Raw genomic sequence first — 15,980 nt, forward strand, 5'->3', positions numbered from 1 at the left:
AGGCGTTTATATGCAGGCCTATCTCAGTTGTCGATGTCGGTGCGGGTAGTAGTTCACGGCAAGCTATGAAAACATGTATAATGCTAGCGTTCCGCGGGGCATCGGTGAGCTTGCAAATTTCTTCCGTTTGGTATAAAAGTTGCGTAGAAGAACCAACATGGCTTTGATACTGCCGAGAGGTTGACAACGCACCCAGGAAAGCTGCGATCTGGGAAAGGTGGAAACAGTGTGCTTTTTCAGTGGCGTTGTGTCGTCACTCTCACGCTCTTCCGAAGTCAGCAGAAGGGCGGCAGGCGTTTATATGCAGGCCGATGACAGTTGTCGATGTCGGTACGGGTAGTAGTTCACGGCAAGCTATGAAAACATGTATAATGCTAGCCTTCCGCGGGGCATCGGTGAGCTTGCAAATTTCTTCCGTTTGGTCTAAAAGTTGCGTAGAAGAACCAACATGACTTTGACACTGCAGAGATGTTGACAACGCACCCAGGAAAGCTTCAAACTGGAAAATCTGGAAACAGAGTGCGTTTTTAGTGGCATTGTTGCGTCGCACCCATGCCCATTGAAGTCAGCAGAAGAGCGGCGGGCGTTTGTATGCAGACCTATCTCAGTTGTCGATGTCGGTGCGGGTAGTAGTTCACGGCAAGGTATGGAAACATGTACAATGCTAGCGTTCCGCGGGGCATCGGTGAGCTTGCAAATTTCTTCCGCTTGGTCTGAAAGTTGCGTAGAAGAACCAACATGGCTTTGACACTGCCGAGAGGTTGACAACGCACCCAGGAAAGCTGCGAACTGGGAAAGGTGGAAACAGTGTGCTTTTTCAGTGGCGTTGTGTCGTCACTCTCACGCTCTTCCGAAGTCAGCAGAAGGGCGGCAGGCGTTTATATGCAGGCCGATGACAGTTGTCGATGTCGGTACGGGTAGTAGTTCACGGCAAGCTATGAAAACATGTATAATGCTAGCGTTCCTCGGGGCATCGTTGAGCTTGCAAATTTCTTCCGCTTGGTCTAAAAGTTGCGTAGAAGAACCAACATGGCTTGCACACTGCAGACAGGTTGACAATACAACCAGGAAAGCTGCGAACTGGAAAAGGTGGAAACGGAGTGCCTTTTTCAGTGGCATTGTTGCGTCACTCCCACGCCGATTGAAGTCAGCAGAAGAGCGGCAGGCGTTTATATGCAGGCCTATCTCAGTTGTCGATGTCGGTGCGGGTAGTAGTTCACGGCAAGCTATGGGAACATGTACAATGCTAGCGTTCCGCGGGGCATCGGTGAGCTTGCAAATTCCTTCCGCTTGGTCTAAAAGTTGCGTAGAAGAACCAACATGGCTTGCACACTGCAGAGAGGTTGACAATACAACCAGGAAAGCTGCGAACTGTAAAAGGTGGAAACGGAGTGCGTTTTTCAGTGGCATTGTTGCGTCACTCCCACGCCGATTGAAGTCAGCAGAAGAGCGGCAGGCGTTTATATGCAGGCCTATCTAAGTTGTCGACGCCGGTGCGGGTAGTAGTTCACGGCAAGCTATGAAAACATGTACAATGCTAGCGTTCCTCGGGGCATCGTTGAGCTTGCAAATTTCTTCCGCTTGGTCTAAAAGTTGCGTAGAAGAACCAAGATGGCTTGCACACTGCAGAGAGGTTGACAATACAACCAGGAAAGCTGCGAACTGGAAAAGGTGGAAATGGAGTGCGTTTTTCATTGGCTTTGTTGCGTCACTCCCACGCCGATTGAAGTCAGCAGAAGGGCGGCAGGCGTTTATATGCAGGCCGGTGACAGTTGTCGATGCCGGTGCGGGTAGTAGTTCACGGCAAGCTATGAAAACATCTACAATGCTAGCGTTCCTCGGGGCATCGTTGGGCTTGCAAATTTCTTCCGCTTGGTCTAAAAGTTGCGTAGAAGAACCAACATGGCTTGCACACTGCAGAGAGGTTGACAATACAACCAGGAAACCTGCGAACTGGAAAAGGTGGAAACGGAGTGCGTTTTTCAGTGGCATTGTTGCGTCACTCCCACGCCGATTGAAGTCAGCAGAAGAGCGGCAGGCGTTTATATGCAGGCCTATCTCAGTTGTCGATGTCGGTGCGGGTAGTAGTTCACGGCAAGCTATGAAAACATCTACAATGCTAGCGTTCCTCGGGGCATCGTTGAGCTTGCAAATTTCTTCCGCTTGGTCTAAAAGTTTCGTAGAAGAACCAACATGGCTGGCACACTGCAGAGAGGTTGACAATACAACCAGGAAAGCTGCGAACTGGAAAAGGTTGAAACGGAGTGCGTTTTTCACTGGCTTTGTTGCGTCACTCCCACGCCGATTGAAGTCAGCAGAAGAGCGGCAGGCGTTTATATGCAGGCCGGTGACAGTTGTCAATGCCGGTGCGGGTAGTAGTTCACGGCAAGCTATGAAAACATGTACAATGCTAGCGTTCCTCGGGCATCGTTGAGCTTGCAAATTTCTTCCGCTTGGTCTAAAAGTTGCGTAGAAGAACCAACATGGCTTGCACACTGCAGAGAGGTTGACAATACAACCAGGAAAGCTGCGAACTGCAAAAGGTGGAAACGGAGTGCGTTTTTCAGTGGCATTGTTGCGTCACTCCCACGCCGATTGAAGTCAGCAGAAGAGCGGCAGGCGTTTATATGCAGGCCTATCTCAGTTGTCGATGTCGGTGCGGGTAGTAGTTCACGGCAAGCTATGAAAACATCTACAATGCTAGCGTTCCTCGGGGCATCGTTGAGCTTGCAAATTTCTTCCGCTTGGTCTAAAAGTTGCGTAGAAGAACCACATGGCTTGCACTCTGCAGAGAGGTTGACAATACAACCAGGAAAGCTGCGAACTGGAAAAGGTTGAAAATGAGTGCGTTTTTCACTGGCATTGTTGCGTCACTCCCACGCAGATTGAAGTCAGCAGAAGGGCGGCAGGCGTTTATATGCAGGCCTATCTCAGTTGTCGATGTCGGTGCGGGTAGTAGTTCACGGCAAGCTATGAAAACATGTATAATGCTAGCGTTCCGCGGGGCATCGGTGAGCTTGCAAATTTCTTCCGTTTGGTATAAAAGTTGCGTAGAAGAACCAACATGGCTTTGATACTGCCGAGAGGTTGACAACGCACCCAGGAAAGCTGCGATCTGGGAAAGGTGGAAACAGTGTGCTTTTTCAGTGGCGTTGTGTCGTCACTCTCACGCTCTTCCGAAGTCAGCAGAAGGGCGGCAGGCGTTTATATGCAGGCCGATGACAGTTGTCGATGTCGGTACGGGTAGTAGTTCACGGCAAGCTATGAAAACATGTATAATGCTAGCCTTCCGCGGGGCATCGGTGAGCTTGCAAATTTCTTCCGTTTGGTCTAAAAGTTGCGTAGAAGAACCAACATGACTTTGACACTGCAGAGATGTTGACAACGCACCCAGGAAAGCTTCAAACTGGAAAATCTGGAAACAGAGTGCGTTTTTAGTGGCATTGTTGCGTCGCACCCATGCCCATTGAAGTCAGCAGAAGAGCGGCGGGCGTTTGTATGCAGACCTATCTCAGTTGTCGATGTCGGTGCGGGTAGTAGTTCACGGCAAGGTATGGAAACATGTACAATGCTAGCGTTCCGCGGGGCATCGGTGAGCTTGCAAATTTCTTCCGCTTGGTCTGAAAGTTGCGTAGAAGAACCAACATGGCTTTGACACTGCCGAGAGGTTGACAACGCACCCAGGAAAGCAGCGAACTGGGAAAGGTGGAAACAGTGTGCTTTTTCAGTGGCGTTGTGTCGTCACTCTCACGCTCTTCCGAAGTCAGCAGAAGGGCGGCAGGCGTTTATATGCAGGCCGATGACAGTTGTCGATGTCGGTACGGGTAGTAGTTCACGGCAAGCTATGAAAACATGTATAATGCTAGCGTTCCTCGGGGCATCGTTGAGCTTGCAAATTTCTTCCGCTTGGTCTAAAAGTTGCGTAGAAGAACCAACATGGCTTGCACACTGCAGACAGGTTGACAATACAACCAGGAAAGCTGCGAACTGGAAAAGGTGGAAACGGAGTGCCTTTTTCAGTGGCATTGTTGCATCACTCCCACGCCGATTGAAGTCAGCAGAAGAGCGGCAGGCGTTTATATGCAGGCCTATCTCAGTTGTCGATGTCGGTGCGGGTAGTAGTTCACGGCAAGCTATGGGAACATGTACAATGCTAGCGTTCCGCGGGGCATGGGTGAGCTTGCAAATTTCTTCCGCTTGGTCTAAAAGTTGCGTAGAAGAACCAACATGGCTTGCACACTGCAGAGAGGTTGACAATACAACCAGGAAAGCTGCGAACTGTAAAAGGTGGAAACGGAGTGCGTTTTTCAGCGGCATTGTTGCGTCACTCCCACGCCGATTGAAGTCAGCAGAAGAGCGGCAGGCGTTTATATGCAGGCCTATCTAAGTTGTCGACGCCGGTGCGGGTAGTAGTTCACGGCAAGCTATGAAAACATGTACAATGCTAGCGTTCCTCGGGGCATCGTTGAGCTTGCAAATTTCTTCCGCTTGGTCTAAAAGTTGCGTAGAAGAACCAAGATGGCTTGCACACTGCAGAGAGGTTGACAATACAACCAGGAAAGCTGCGAACTGGAAAAGGTGGAAATGGAGTGCGTTTTTCATTGGCTTTGTTGCGTCACTCCCACGCCGATTGAAGTCAGCAGAAGGGCGGCAGGCGTTTATATGCAGGCCGGTGACAGTTGTCGATGCCGGTGCGGGTAGTAGTTCACGGCAAGCTATGAAAACATCTACAATGCTAGCGTTCCTCGGGGCATCGTTGGGCTTGCAAATTTCTTCCGCTTGGTCTAAAAGTTGCGTAGAAGAACCAACATGGCTTGCACACTGCAGAGAGGTTGACAATACAACCAGGAAACCTGCGAACTGGAAAAGGTGGAAACGGAGTGCGTTTTTCAGTGGCATTGTTGCGTCACTCCCACGCCGATTGAAGTCAGCAGAAGAGCGGCAGGCGTTTATATGCAGGCCTATCTCAGTTGTCGATGTCGGTGCGGGTAGTAGTTCACGGCAAGCTATGAAAACATCTACAATGCTAGCGTTCCTCGGGGCATCGTTGAGCTTGCAAATTTCTTCCGCTTGGTCTAAAAGTTGCATAGAAGAACCAACATGGCTGGCACACTGCAGAGAGGTTGACAATACAACCAGGAAAGCTGCGAACTGGAAAAGGTTGAAACGGAGTGCGTTTTTCACTGGCATTGTTACGTCACTCCCACGCCGATTGAAGTCAGCAGAAGGGCGGCAGGCGTTTATATGCAGGCCTATCTCAGTTGTCGATGTCGGTGCGGGTAGTAGTTCACGGCAAGCTATGGAAACATGTACAATGCTAGCGTTCCGCGGGGCATCGGGGAGCTTGCAAATTTCTTCCGTTTGGTCTAAAAGTTGCGTAGAAGAACCAACAGGACTTTGACACTGCAGAGATGTGGACAACGCACCCAGGAAAGCTTCAAACAGGAAAATCTGGAAACAGAGTGCGTTTTTAGTGGCATTGTTGCGTCGCTCCCACGCCCATTGAAGTCAGCAGAAGAGCGGCGGGCGTTTGTATGCAGGCCTATCTCAGTTGTCGATGTCGGTGCGGGTAGTAGTTCACGGCAAGCTATGAAAACATGTATAATGCTAGCGTTCCGCGGGGCATCGGTGAGCTTGCAAATTTCTTCCGTTTGGTCTAAAAGTTGCGTAGAAGAACCAACATGGCTTTGACACTGCCGAGAGGTTGACAACGCACCCAGGAAAGCTGCGAACTGGGAAAGGTGCAAACAGTGTGCTTTCTCAGTGGCGTTGTGTCGTCACTCTCACGCCTTCCGAAGTCAGCAGAAGGGCGACAGGCGTTTATATGCAGGCCGATGACAGTTGTCGATGTCGGTACGGGTAGTAGTTCACGGCAATCTATGAAAACATGTATAATGCTAGCGTTCCGCGGGGCATCGGTGAGCTTGCAAATTTCTTCCGCTTGGTCTAAAACTTGCGTAGAAGAACCAACATGGCTTTGACACTGCCGAGAGGTTGACAACGCACCCAGGAAAGCTGCGAACTGGGAAAGGGTGCAAACAGTGTGCTTTTTCAGTGGCGTTGTGGCGTCACTTTCACGCCTTCAGAAGTCAGCAGAAGAGCGGCGGCCGTTTTTATGCAGGCCTATCTCAGTTGTCGATGTCGGTTCGGGTAGTTGTTCACGGCAAGCTGTGAAAACATGTAAAATGCTAGCGTTCCGCGGGGCATCGGTGAGCTTGCAAATTTCTTCCGTTTGGTCTAAAAGTTGCGTACAAGAACCAACAGGACTTTGACACTGCCGAGATGTTGACAACGCACCCAGGAAAGCTTCAAACTGGAAAATCTGGAAACAGAGTGCGTTTTTAGTGGCATTGTTGCGTCGCTCCCATGCCCATTGAAGTCAGCAGAAGAGCGGCGGGCGTTTGTATGCAGGCCTATCTCAGTTGTCGATGTCGGTGCGGGTAGTAGTTCACGGCAAGCTATGAAAACATGTATAATGCTAGCGTTCCGCGGGGCATCGGTGAGCTTGCAAATTTCTTCCGTTTGGTCTAAAAGTTGCGTAGAAGAACCAGCATGGCTTTGACACTGCCGAGAGGTTGACAACGCACCCAGGAAAGCTGCGAACTGGGAAAGGTGCAAACAGTGTGCTTTCTCAGTGGCGTTGTGTCGTCACTCTCACGCCTTCCGAAGTCAGCACAAGGGCGACAGGCGTTTATATGCAGGCCCATGACAGTTGTCGATGTCGGTACGGGTAGTAGTTCACGGCAATCTATGAAAACATGTATAATGCTAGCGTTCAGCGGGGCATCGGTGAGCTTGCAAATTTCTTCCGCTTGGTCTAAAAGTTGCGTAGAAGAACCAACATGGCTTTGACACTGCCGAGAGGTTGACAACGCACCCAGGAAAGCTGCGAACTGGGAAAGGGTGGAAACAGTGTGCTTTCTCAGTGGCGTTGTGTCGTCACTCTCACGCCTTCCGAAGTCAGCAGAAGGGCGGCAGGCGTTTATATGCAGGCCGATGACAGTTGTCGATGTCGGTACGGGTAGTAGTTCACGGCAAGCTATGAAAACATGTATAATGCTAGCGTTCCGCGGGGCATCGGTGAGCTTGCAAATTTCTTCCGTTTGGTGTAAAAGTTGCGTAGAAGAACCAACATGGCTTTGACACTGCCGAGAGGTTGACAACGCACCCAGGAAAGCTGCGAACTGGGAAAGGTGGAAACAGTGTGCTTTCTCAGTGGCGTTGTGTCGTCACTCTCACGCCTTCCGAAGTCAGCAGAAGGGCGACAGGCGTTTATATGCAGGCCGATGACAGTTGTCGATGTCGGTACGGTTAGTAGTTCATGGCAATCTATGAAAACATGTCTAATGCTAGCGTTCCGCGGGGCATCGGTGAGCTTGCAAATTTATTCCGCTTGGTCTAAAAGTTGCGTAGAAAAACCAACATGGCTTTGACACTGCCGAGAGGTTGACAACGCACCCAGGAAAGCTGCGAACTGGGAAAGGGTCGAAAGAGTGTGCTTTCTCAGTGGCGTTGTGTCGTCACTCTCACGCCTTCCGAAGTCAGCAGAAGGGCGGCAGGCGTTTATATGCAGGCCGATGACAGTTGTCGATGTCGGTGCGGGTAGTAGTTCATGGCAAGCTATGAAAACATGTACAATGCTATCGTTCCGCGGGTCATCGGTGAGCTTGCAAATTTCTTCCGTTTGGTCTAAAAGTTGCGTAGAAGAACCAACATGGCTTTGACACTGCCGAGAGGTTGACAATACAACCAGGAAAGCTGCGAACAGGAAAAGGTGGAAACGGAGTGCGTTTTTCAGTGGCACTGTTGCGTCACTCCCATGCCGATTGAAGTCAGCAGAAGAGCGGCAGGTGTTTATATGCAGGCTTATCTCAGTTGTCGATGTCGGTGCGGGTAGTAGTTCACGGCAAGCTATGGAAACATGTACAATGCTAGCGTTCCGCGGGGCATCGGTGAGCTTGCAAATTTCTTCCGCTTGGTCTAAAAGTTGCGTAGAAGAACCAACATGGCTTGCACACTGCAGACAGGTTGACAATACAACCAGGAAAGCTGCGAACTGGAAAAGGTGGAAACGGAGTGCCTTTTTCAGTGGCATTGTTGCGTCACTCCCACGCCGATTGAAGTCAGCAGAAGAGCGGCATGCGTTTATATGCAGGCCTATCTCAGTTGTCGATGTCGGTGCGGGTAGTAGTTCACGGCAAGCTATGGGAACATGTACAATGCTAGCGTTCCGCGGGGCATCGGTGAGCTTGCAAATTTCTTCCGCTTGGTCTAAAAGTTGCGTAGAAGAACCAACATGGCTTGCACACTGCAGAGAGGTTGACAATACAACCAGGAAAGCTGCGAACTGTAAAAGGTGGAAACGGAGTGCGTTTTTCAGTGGCATTGTTGCGTCACTCCCACGCCGATTGAAGTCAGCAGAAGAGCGGCAGGCGTTTATATGCAGGCCTATCTAAGTTGTCGACGCCGGTGCGGGTAGTAGTTCACGGCAAGCTATGAAAACATGTACAATGCTAGCGTTCCTCGGGGCATCGTTGAGCTTGCAAATTTCTTCCGCTTGGTCTAAAAGTTGCGTAGAAGAACCAAGATGGCTTGCACACTGCAGAGAGGTTGACAATACAACCAATGAAAGCTGCGAACTGGAAAAGGTGGAAATGGAGTGCGTTTTTCATTGGCTTTGTTGCGTCACTCCCACGCCGATTGAAGTCAGCAGAAGGGCGGCAGGCGTTTATATGCAGGCCGGTGACAGTTGTCGATGCCGGTGCGGGTAGTAGTTCACGGCAAGCTATGAAAACATCTACAATGCTAGCGTTCCTCGGGGCATCGTTGGGCTTGCAAATTTCTTCCGCTTGGTCTAAAAGTTGCGTAGAAGAACCAACATGGCTTGCACACTGCAGAGAGGTTGACAATACAACCAGGAAACCTGCGAACTGGAAAAGGTGGAAACGGAGTGCGTTTTTCAGTGGCATTGTTGCGTCACTCCCACGCCGATTGAAGTCAGCAGAAGAGCGGCAGGCGTTTATATGCAGGCCTATCTCAGTTGTCGATGTCGGTGCGGGTAGTAGTTCACGGTAAGCTATGAAAACATCTACAATGCTAGCGTTCCTCGGGGCATCGTTGATCTTGCAAATTTCTTCCGCTTGGTCTAAAAGTTGCGTAGAAGAACCAACATGGCTGGCACACTGCAGAGAGGTTGACAATACAACCAGGAAAGCTGCGAACTGGAAAAGGTTGAAACGGAGTGCGTTTTTCACTGGCATTGTTACGTCACTCCCACGCCGATTGAAGTCAGCAGAAGGGCGGCAGGCGTTTATATGCAGGCCTATCTCAGTTGTCGATGTCGGTGCGGGTAGTAGTTCACGGCAAGCTATGGAAACATGTACAATGCTAGCGTTCCGCGGGGCATCGGGGAGCTTGCAAATTTCTTCCGTTTGGTCTAAAAGTTGCGTAGAAGAACCAACAGGACTTTGACACTGCAGAGATGTTGACAACGCACCCAGGAAAGCTTCAAACAGGAAAATCTGGAAACAGAGTGCGTTTTTAGTGGCATTGTTGCGTCGCTCCCACGCCCATTGAAGTCAGCAAAAGAGCGGCGGGCGTTTGTATGCAGGCCTATCTCAGTTGTCGATGTCGGTGCGGGTAGTAGTTCACGGCAAGCTATGAAAACATGTATAATGCTAGCGTTCCGCGGGGCATCGGTGAGCTTGCAAATTTCTTCCGTTTGGTCTAAAAGTTGCGTAGAAGAACCAACATGGCTTTGACACTGCTGAGAGGTTGACAACGCACCCAGGAAAGCTGCGAACTGGGAAAGGTGCAAACAGTGTGCTTTCTCAGTGGCGTTGTGTCTTCACTCTCACGCCTTCCGAAGTCAGCAGAAGGGCGACGGCGTTTATATGCAGGCCGATGACAGTTGTCGATGTCGGTACGGGTAGTAGTTCACGGCAATCTATGAAAACATGTATAATGCTAGCGTTCCGCGGGGCATCGGTGAGCTTGCAAATTTCTTCCGCTTGGTCTAAAACTTGCGTAGAAGAACCAACATGGCTTTGACACTGCCGAGAGGTTGACAACGCACCCAGGAAAGCTGCGAACTGGGAAAGGGTGCAAACAGTGTGCTTTTTCAGTGGCGTTGTGGCGTCACTTTCACGCCTTCAGAAGTCAGCAGAAGAGCGGCGGCCGTTTTTATGCAGGCCTATCTCAGTTGTCGATGTCGGTTCGGGTAGTTGTTCACGGCAAGCTGCGAAAACATGTAAAATGCTAGCGTTCCGCGGGGCATCGGTGAGCTTGCAAATTTCTTCCGTTTGGTCTAAAAGTTGCGTACAAGAACCAACAGGACTTTGACACTGCCGAGATGTTGACAACGCACCCAGGAAAGCTTCAAACTGGAAAATCTGGAAACAGAGTGCGTTTTTAGTGGCATTGTTGCGTCGCTCCCATGCCCATTGAAGTCAGCAGAAGAGCGGCGGGCGTTTGTATGCAGGCCTATCTCAGTTGTCGATGTCGGTGCGGGTAGTAGTTCACGGCAAGCTATGAAAACATCTACAATGCTAGCGTTCCTCGGGGCATCGTTGAGCTTGCAAATTTCTTCCGCTTGGTCTAAAAGTTGCGTAGAAGAACCAACATGGCTTGCACACTGCAGAGAGGTTGACAATACAACCAGGAAACCTGCGAACTGGAAAAGGTGGAAACGGAGTGCGTTTTTCAGTGGCATTGTTGCGTCACTCCCACGCCGATTGAAGTCAGCAGAAGAGCGGCAGGCGTTTATATGCAGGCCTATCTCAGTTGTCGATGTCGGTGCGGGTAGTAGTTCACGGCAAGCTATGAAAACATCTACAATGCTAGCGTTCCTCGGGGCATCGTTGAGCTTGCAAATTTCTTCCGCTTGGTCTAAAAGTTGCGTAGAAGAACCAACATGGCTGGCACACTGCAGAGAGGTTGACAATACAACCAGGAAAGCTGCGAACTGGAAAAGGTTGAAACGGAGTGCGTTTTTCACTGGCATTGTTACGTCACTCCCACGCCGATTGAAGTCAGCAGAAGGGCGGCAGGCGTTTATATGCAGGCCTATCTCAGTTGTCGATGTCGGTGCGGGTAGTAGTTCACGGCAAGCTATGGAAACATGTACAATGCTAGCGTTCCGCGGGGCATCGGGGAGCTTGCAAATTTCTTCCGTTTGGTCTAAAAGTTGCGTAGAAGAACCAACAGGACTTTGACACTGCAGAGATGTTGACAACGCACCCAGGAAAGCTTCAAACAGGAAAATCTGGAAACAGAGTGCGTTTTTAGTGGCATTGTTGCGTCGCTCCCACGCCCATTGAAGTCAGCAAAAGAGCGGCGGGCGTTTGTATGCAGGCCTATCTCAGTTGTCGATGTCGGTGCGGGTAGTAGTTCACGGCAAGCTATGAAAACATGTATAATGCTAGCGTTCCGCGGGGCATCGGTGAGCTTGCAAATTTCTTCCGTTTGGTCTAAAAGTTGCGTAGAAGAACCAACATGGCTTTGACACTGCCGAGAGGTTGACAACGCACCCAGGAAAGCTGCGAACTGGGAAAGGTGCAAACAGTGTGCTTTCTCAGTGGCGTTGTGTCTTCACTCTCACGCCTTCCGAAGTCAGCAGAAGGGCGACAGGCGTTTATATGCAGTTACACTTGTTGCTGGGCTAGTTGGTGCATTTTTCTTCGTACAAAAGCTAGCGCAAAACACGACACACACAAGAAAGGTAGACAGGACAACGCGCTACTGACAACTGATCCTTTATTGGAAAGAAACACGTAATATATATATGCAGGCCGTATATGCAGGCCGATGACAGTTGTCGATGTCGGTACGGGTAGTAGTTCACGGCAATCTATGAAAACATGTATAATGCTAGCGTTCCGCGGGGCATCGGTGAGCTTGCAAATTTCTTCCGCTTGGTCTAAAACTTGCGTAGAAGAACCAACATGGCTTTGACACTGCCGAGAGGTTGACAACGCACCCAGGAAAGCTGCGAACTGGGAAAGGGTGCAAACAGTGTGCTTTTTCAGTGGCGTTGTGGCGTCACTTTCACGCCTTCAGAAGTCAGCAGAAGAGCGGCGGCCGTTTTTATGCAGGCCTATCTCAGTTGTCGATGTCGGTTCGGGTAGTTGTTCACGGCAAGCTGTGAAAACATGTAAAATGCTAGCGTTCCGCGGGGCATCGGTGAGCTTGCAAATTTCTTCCGTTTGGTCTAAAAGTTGCGTACAAGAACCAACAGGACTTTGACACTGCCGAGATGTTGACAACGCACCCAGGAAAGCTTCAAACTGGAAAATCTGGAAACAGAGTGCGTTTTTAGTGGCATTGTTGCGTCGCTCCCATGCCCATTGAAGTCAGCAGAAGAGCGGCGGGCGTTTGTATGCAGGCCTATCTCAGTTGTCGATGTCGGTACGGGTAGTAGTTCACGGCAATCTATGAAAACATGTATAATGCTAGCGTTCAGCGGGGCATCGGTGAGCTTGCAAATTTCTTCCGCTTGGTCTAAAAGTTGCGTAGAAGAACCAACATGGCTTTGACACTGCCGAGAGGTTGACAACGCACCCAGGAAAGCTGCGAACTGGGAAAGGGTGGAAACAGTGTGCTTTCTCAGTGGCGTTGTGTCGTCACTCTCACGCCTTCCGAAGTCAGCAGAAGGGCGGCAGGCGTTTACATGCAGCCCGATGACAGTTGTCGATGTCGGTGCGGGTAGTAGTTCATGGCAAGCTATGAAAACATGTACAATGCTAGCGTTCCGCAGGTCATCGGTGAGCTTGCAAATTTCTTCCGTTTGGTCTAAAAGTTGCGTAGAAGAACCAACATGGCTTTGACACTGCCGAGAGGTTGACAATACAACCAGGAAAGCTGCGAACTGGAAAAGGTGGAAACGGAGTGCGTTTTTCAGTGGCTTTGTTGCGTCACTCCCACGCCGATTGAAGTCAGCAGAAGAGCGGCAGGCGTTTATATGCAGGCCGGTGACAGCTGTCAATGCCGGTGCGGGTAGTAGTTCACGGCAAGCTATGAAAACATGTACAATGCTAGCGTTCCTCGGGGCATCGTTGAGCTTGCAAATTTCTTCCGCTTGGTCTAAAAGTTGCGTAGAAGAACCAACATGGCTTGCACACTGCAGAGAGGTTGACAATACAACCAGGAAAGCTGCGAACTGGAAAAGGTGGAAACGGAGTGCGTTTTTCAGTGGCATTGTTGCGTCACTCCCACGCCGATTAAAGTCAGCAGAAGAGCGGCAGGCGTTTATATGCAGGCCTATCTCAGTTGTCGATGTCGGTGCGGGTAGTAGTTCACGGCAAGCTATGGGAACATGTACAATGCTAGCGTTCCGCGGGGCATCGGTGAGCTTGCAAATTTCTTCCGCTTGGTCTAAAAGTTGCGTAGAAGAACCAACATGGCTTGCACACTGCAGAGAGGTTGACAATACAACCAGGAAAGCTGCGAACTGGAAAAGGTGGAAACGGAGTGCGTTTTTCAGTGGCATTGTTGCGTCACTCCCACGCCGATTGAAGTCAGCAGAAGAGCGGCAGGCGTTTATATGCAGGCCGGTGACAGTTGTCGATGCCGGTGCGGGTGGTAGTTCACGGCAAGCTATGAAAACATGTACAATGCTAGCGTTCCTCGGGGCATCGGTGAGCTTGCAAATTTCTTCCGCTTGGTCTAAAAGTTGCGTAGAAGAACCAACAAGGCTTGCACACTGCAGAGAGGTTGACAATACAACCAGGAAAGCTGCGAACTGGAGAAGGTGGAAACGGAGTGCGTTTTTCAGTGGCTTTGTTGCGTCACTCCCACGCCGATTGAAGTCAGCAGAAGAGCGTCAGGCGTTTATATGCAGGCCGGTGACAGTTGTCGATGCCGGTGCGGGTGGTAGTTCACGGCAAGCTATGAAAACATGTACAATGCTAGCGTTCCTCGGGGCATCGGTGAGCTTGCAAATTTCTTCCGCTTGGTCTAAAAGTTGCGTAGAAGAACCAACAAGGCTTGCACACTGCAGAGAGGTTGACAATACAACCAGGAAAGCTGCGAACTGGAGAAGGTGGAAACGGAGTGCGTTTTTCAGTGGCTTTGTTGCGTCACTCCCACGCCGATTGAAGTCAGCAGAAGAGCGGCAGGCGTTTATATGCAGGCCGGTGACACTTGTCAATGCCGGTGCGGGTAGTAGTTCATTGGCAAGCTATGAAAACATGTACAATGCTAGCGTTCCTCGGGGCATCGTTGAGCTTGCAAATTTCTTCCGCTTGGTCTAAAAGTTGCGTAGAAGAACCAACATGGCTTGCACACTGCAGAGAGGTTGACAATACAACCAGGAAAGCTGCGAACTGGAAAAGGTGGAAACGGAGTGCGTTTTTCAGTGGCTTTGTTGCGTCACTCCCACGCCGATTGAAGTCAGCAGAAGAGCGGCAGGCGTTTATATGCAGGCCGGTGACAGTTGTCAATGCCGGTGCGGGTAGTAGTTCACGGCAAGCTATGAAAACATGTACAATGCTAGCGTTCCTCGGGGCATCGTTGAGCTTGCAAATTTCTTCCGCTTGGTCTAAAAGTTGCGTAGAAGAACCAACATGGCTTGCACACTGCAGACAGGTTGACAATACAACCAGGAAAGCTGCGAACTGGAAAAGGTGGAAACGGAGTGCCTTTTTCAGTGGCATTGTTGCGTCACTCCCACGCCGATTGAAGTCAGCAGAAGAGCGGCAGGCGTTTATATGCAGGCCTATCTCAGTTGTCGATGTCGGTGCGGGTAGTAGTTCACGGCAAGCTATGGGAACATGTACAATGCTAGCGTTCCGCGGGGCATCGGTGAGCTTGCAAATTTCTTCCGCTTGGTCTAAAAGTTGCGTAGAAGAACCAACATGGCTTGCACACTGCAGAGAGGTTGACAATACAACCAGGAAAGCTGCGAACTGTAAAAGGTGGAAACGGAGTGCGTTTTTCAGTGGCATTGTTGCGTCACTCCCACGCCGATTGAAGTCAGCAGAAGAGCGGCAGGCGTTTATATGCAGGCCTATCTAAGTTGTCGACGCCGGTGCGGGTAGTAGTTCACGGCAAGCTATGAAAACATGTACAATGCTAGCGTTCCTCGGGGCATCGTTGAGCTTGCAAATTTCTTCCGCTTGGTCTAAAAGTTGCGTAGAAGAACCAAGATGGCTTGCACACTGCAGAGAGGTTGACAATACAACCAGGAAAGCTGCGAACTGGAAAAGGTGGAAATGGAGTGCGTTTTTCATTGGCTTTGTTGCGTCACTCCCACGCCGATTGAAGTCAGCAGAAGGGCGGCAGGCGTTTATATGCAGGCCGGTGACAGTTGTCGATGCCGGTGCGGGTAGTAGTTCACGGCAAGCTATGAAAACATCTACAATGCTAGCGTTCCTCGGGGCATCGTTGGGCTTGCAAATTTCTTCCGCTTGGTCTAAAAGTTGCGTAGAAGAACCAACATGGCTTGCACACTGCAGAGAGGTTGACAATACAACCAGGAAACCTGCGAACTGGAAAAGGTGGAAACGGAGTGCGTTTTTCAGTGGCATTGTTGCGTCACTCCCACGCCGATTGAAGTCAGCAGAAGAGCGGCAGGCGTTTATATGCAGGCCTATCTCAGTTGTCGATGTCGGTGCGGGTATTAGTTCACGGCAAGCTATGAAAACATCTACAATGCTAGCGTTCCTCGGGGCATCGTTGAGCTTGCAAATTTCTTCCGCTTGGTCTAAAAGTTGCGTAGAAGGACCAACATGGCTGGCACACTGCAGAGATTTTGACAATACAACCAGGAAAGCTGCGAACTGGAAAAGGTTGAAACGGAGTGCGTTTTTCACTGGCATTGTTACGTCACTCCCACGCCGATTGAAGTCAGCAGAAGGGCGGCAGGCGTTTATATGCAGGCCTATCTCAGTTGTCGATGTCGGTGCGGGTAGTAGTTCACGGCAAGCTATGGAAACATGTACAATGCTAGCGTTCCGCGGGGCATCGGGGAGCTTGCAAATTTC

Source organism: Amblyomma mixtum, chromosome 10 (genome assembly GCF_055824585.1).
Source record: "Amblyomma mixtum isolate Tamu chromosome 10, ASM5582458v1, whole genome shotgun sequence".
Classification (NCBI taxonomy): Eukaryota; Metazoa; Arthropoda; class Arachnida; order Ixodida; family Ixodidae; genus Amblyomma; species Amblyomma mixtum.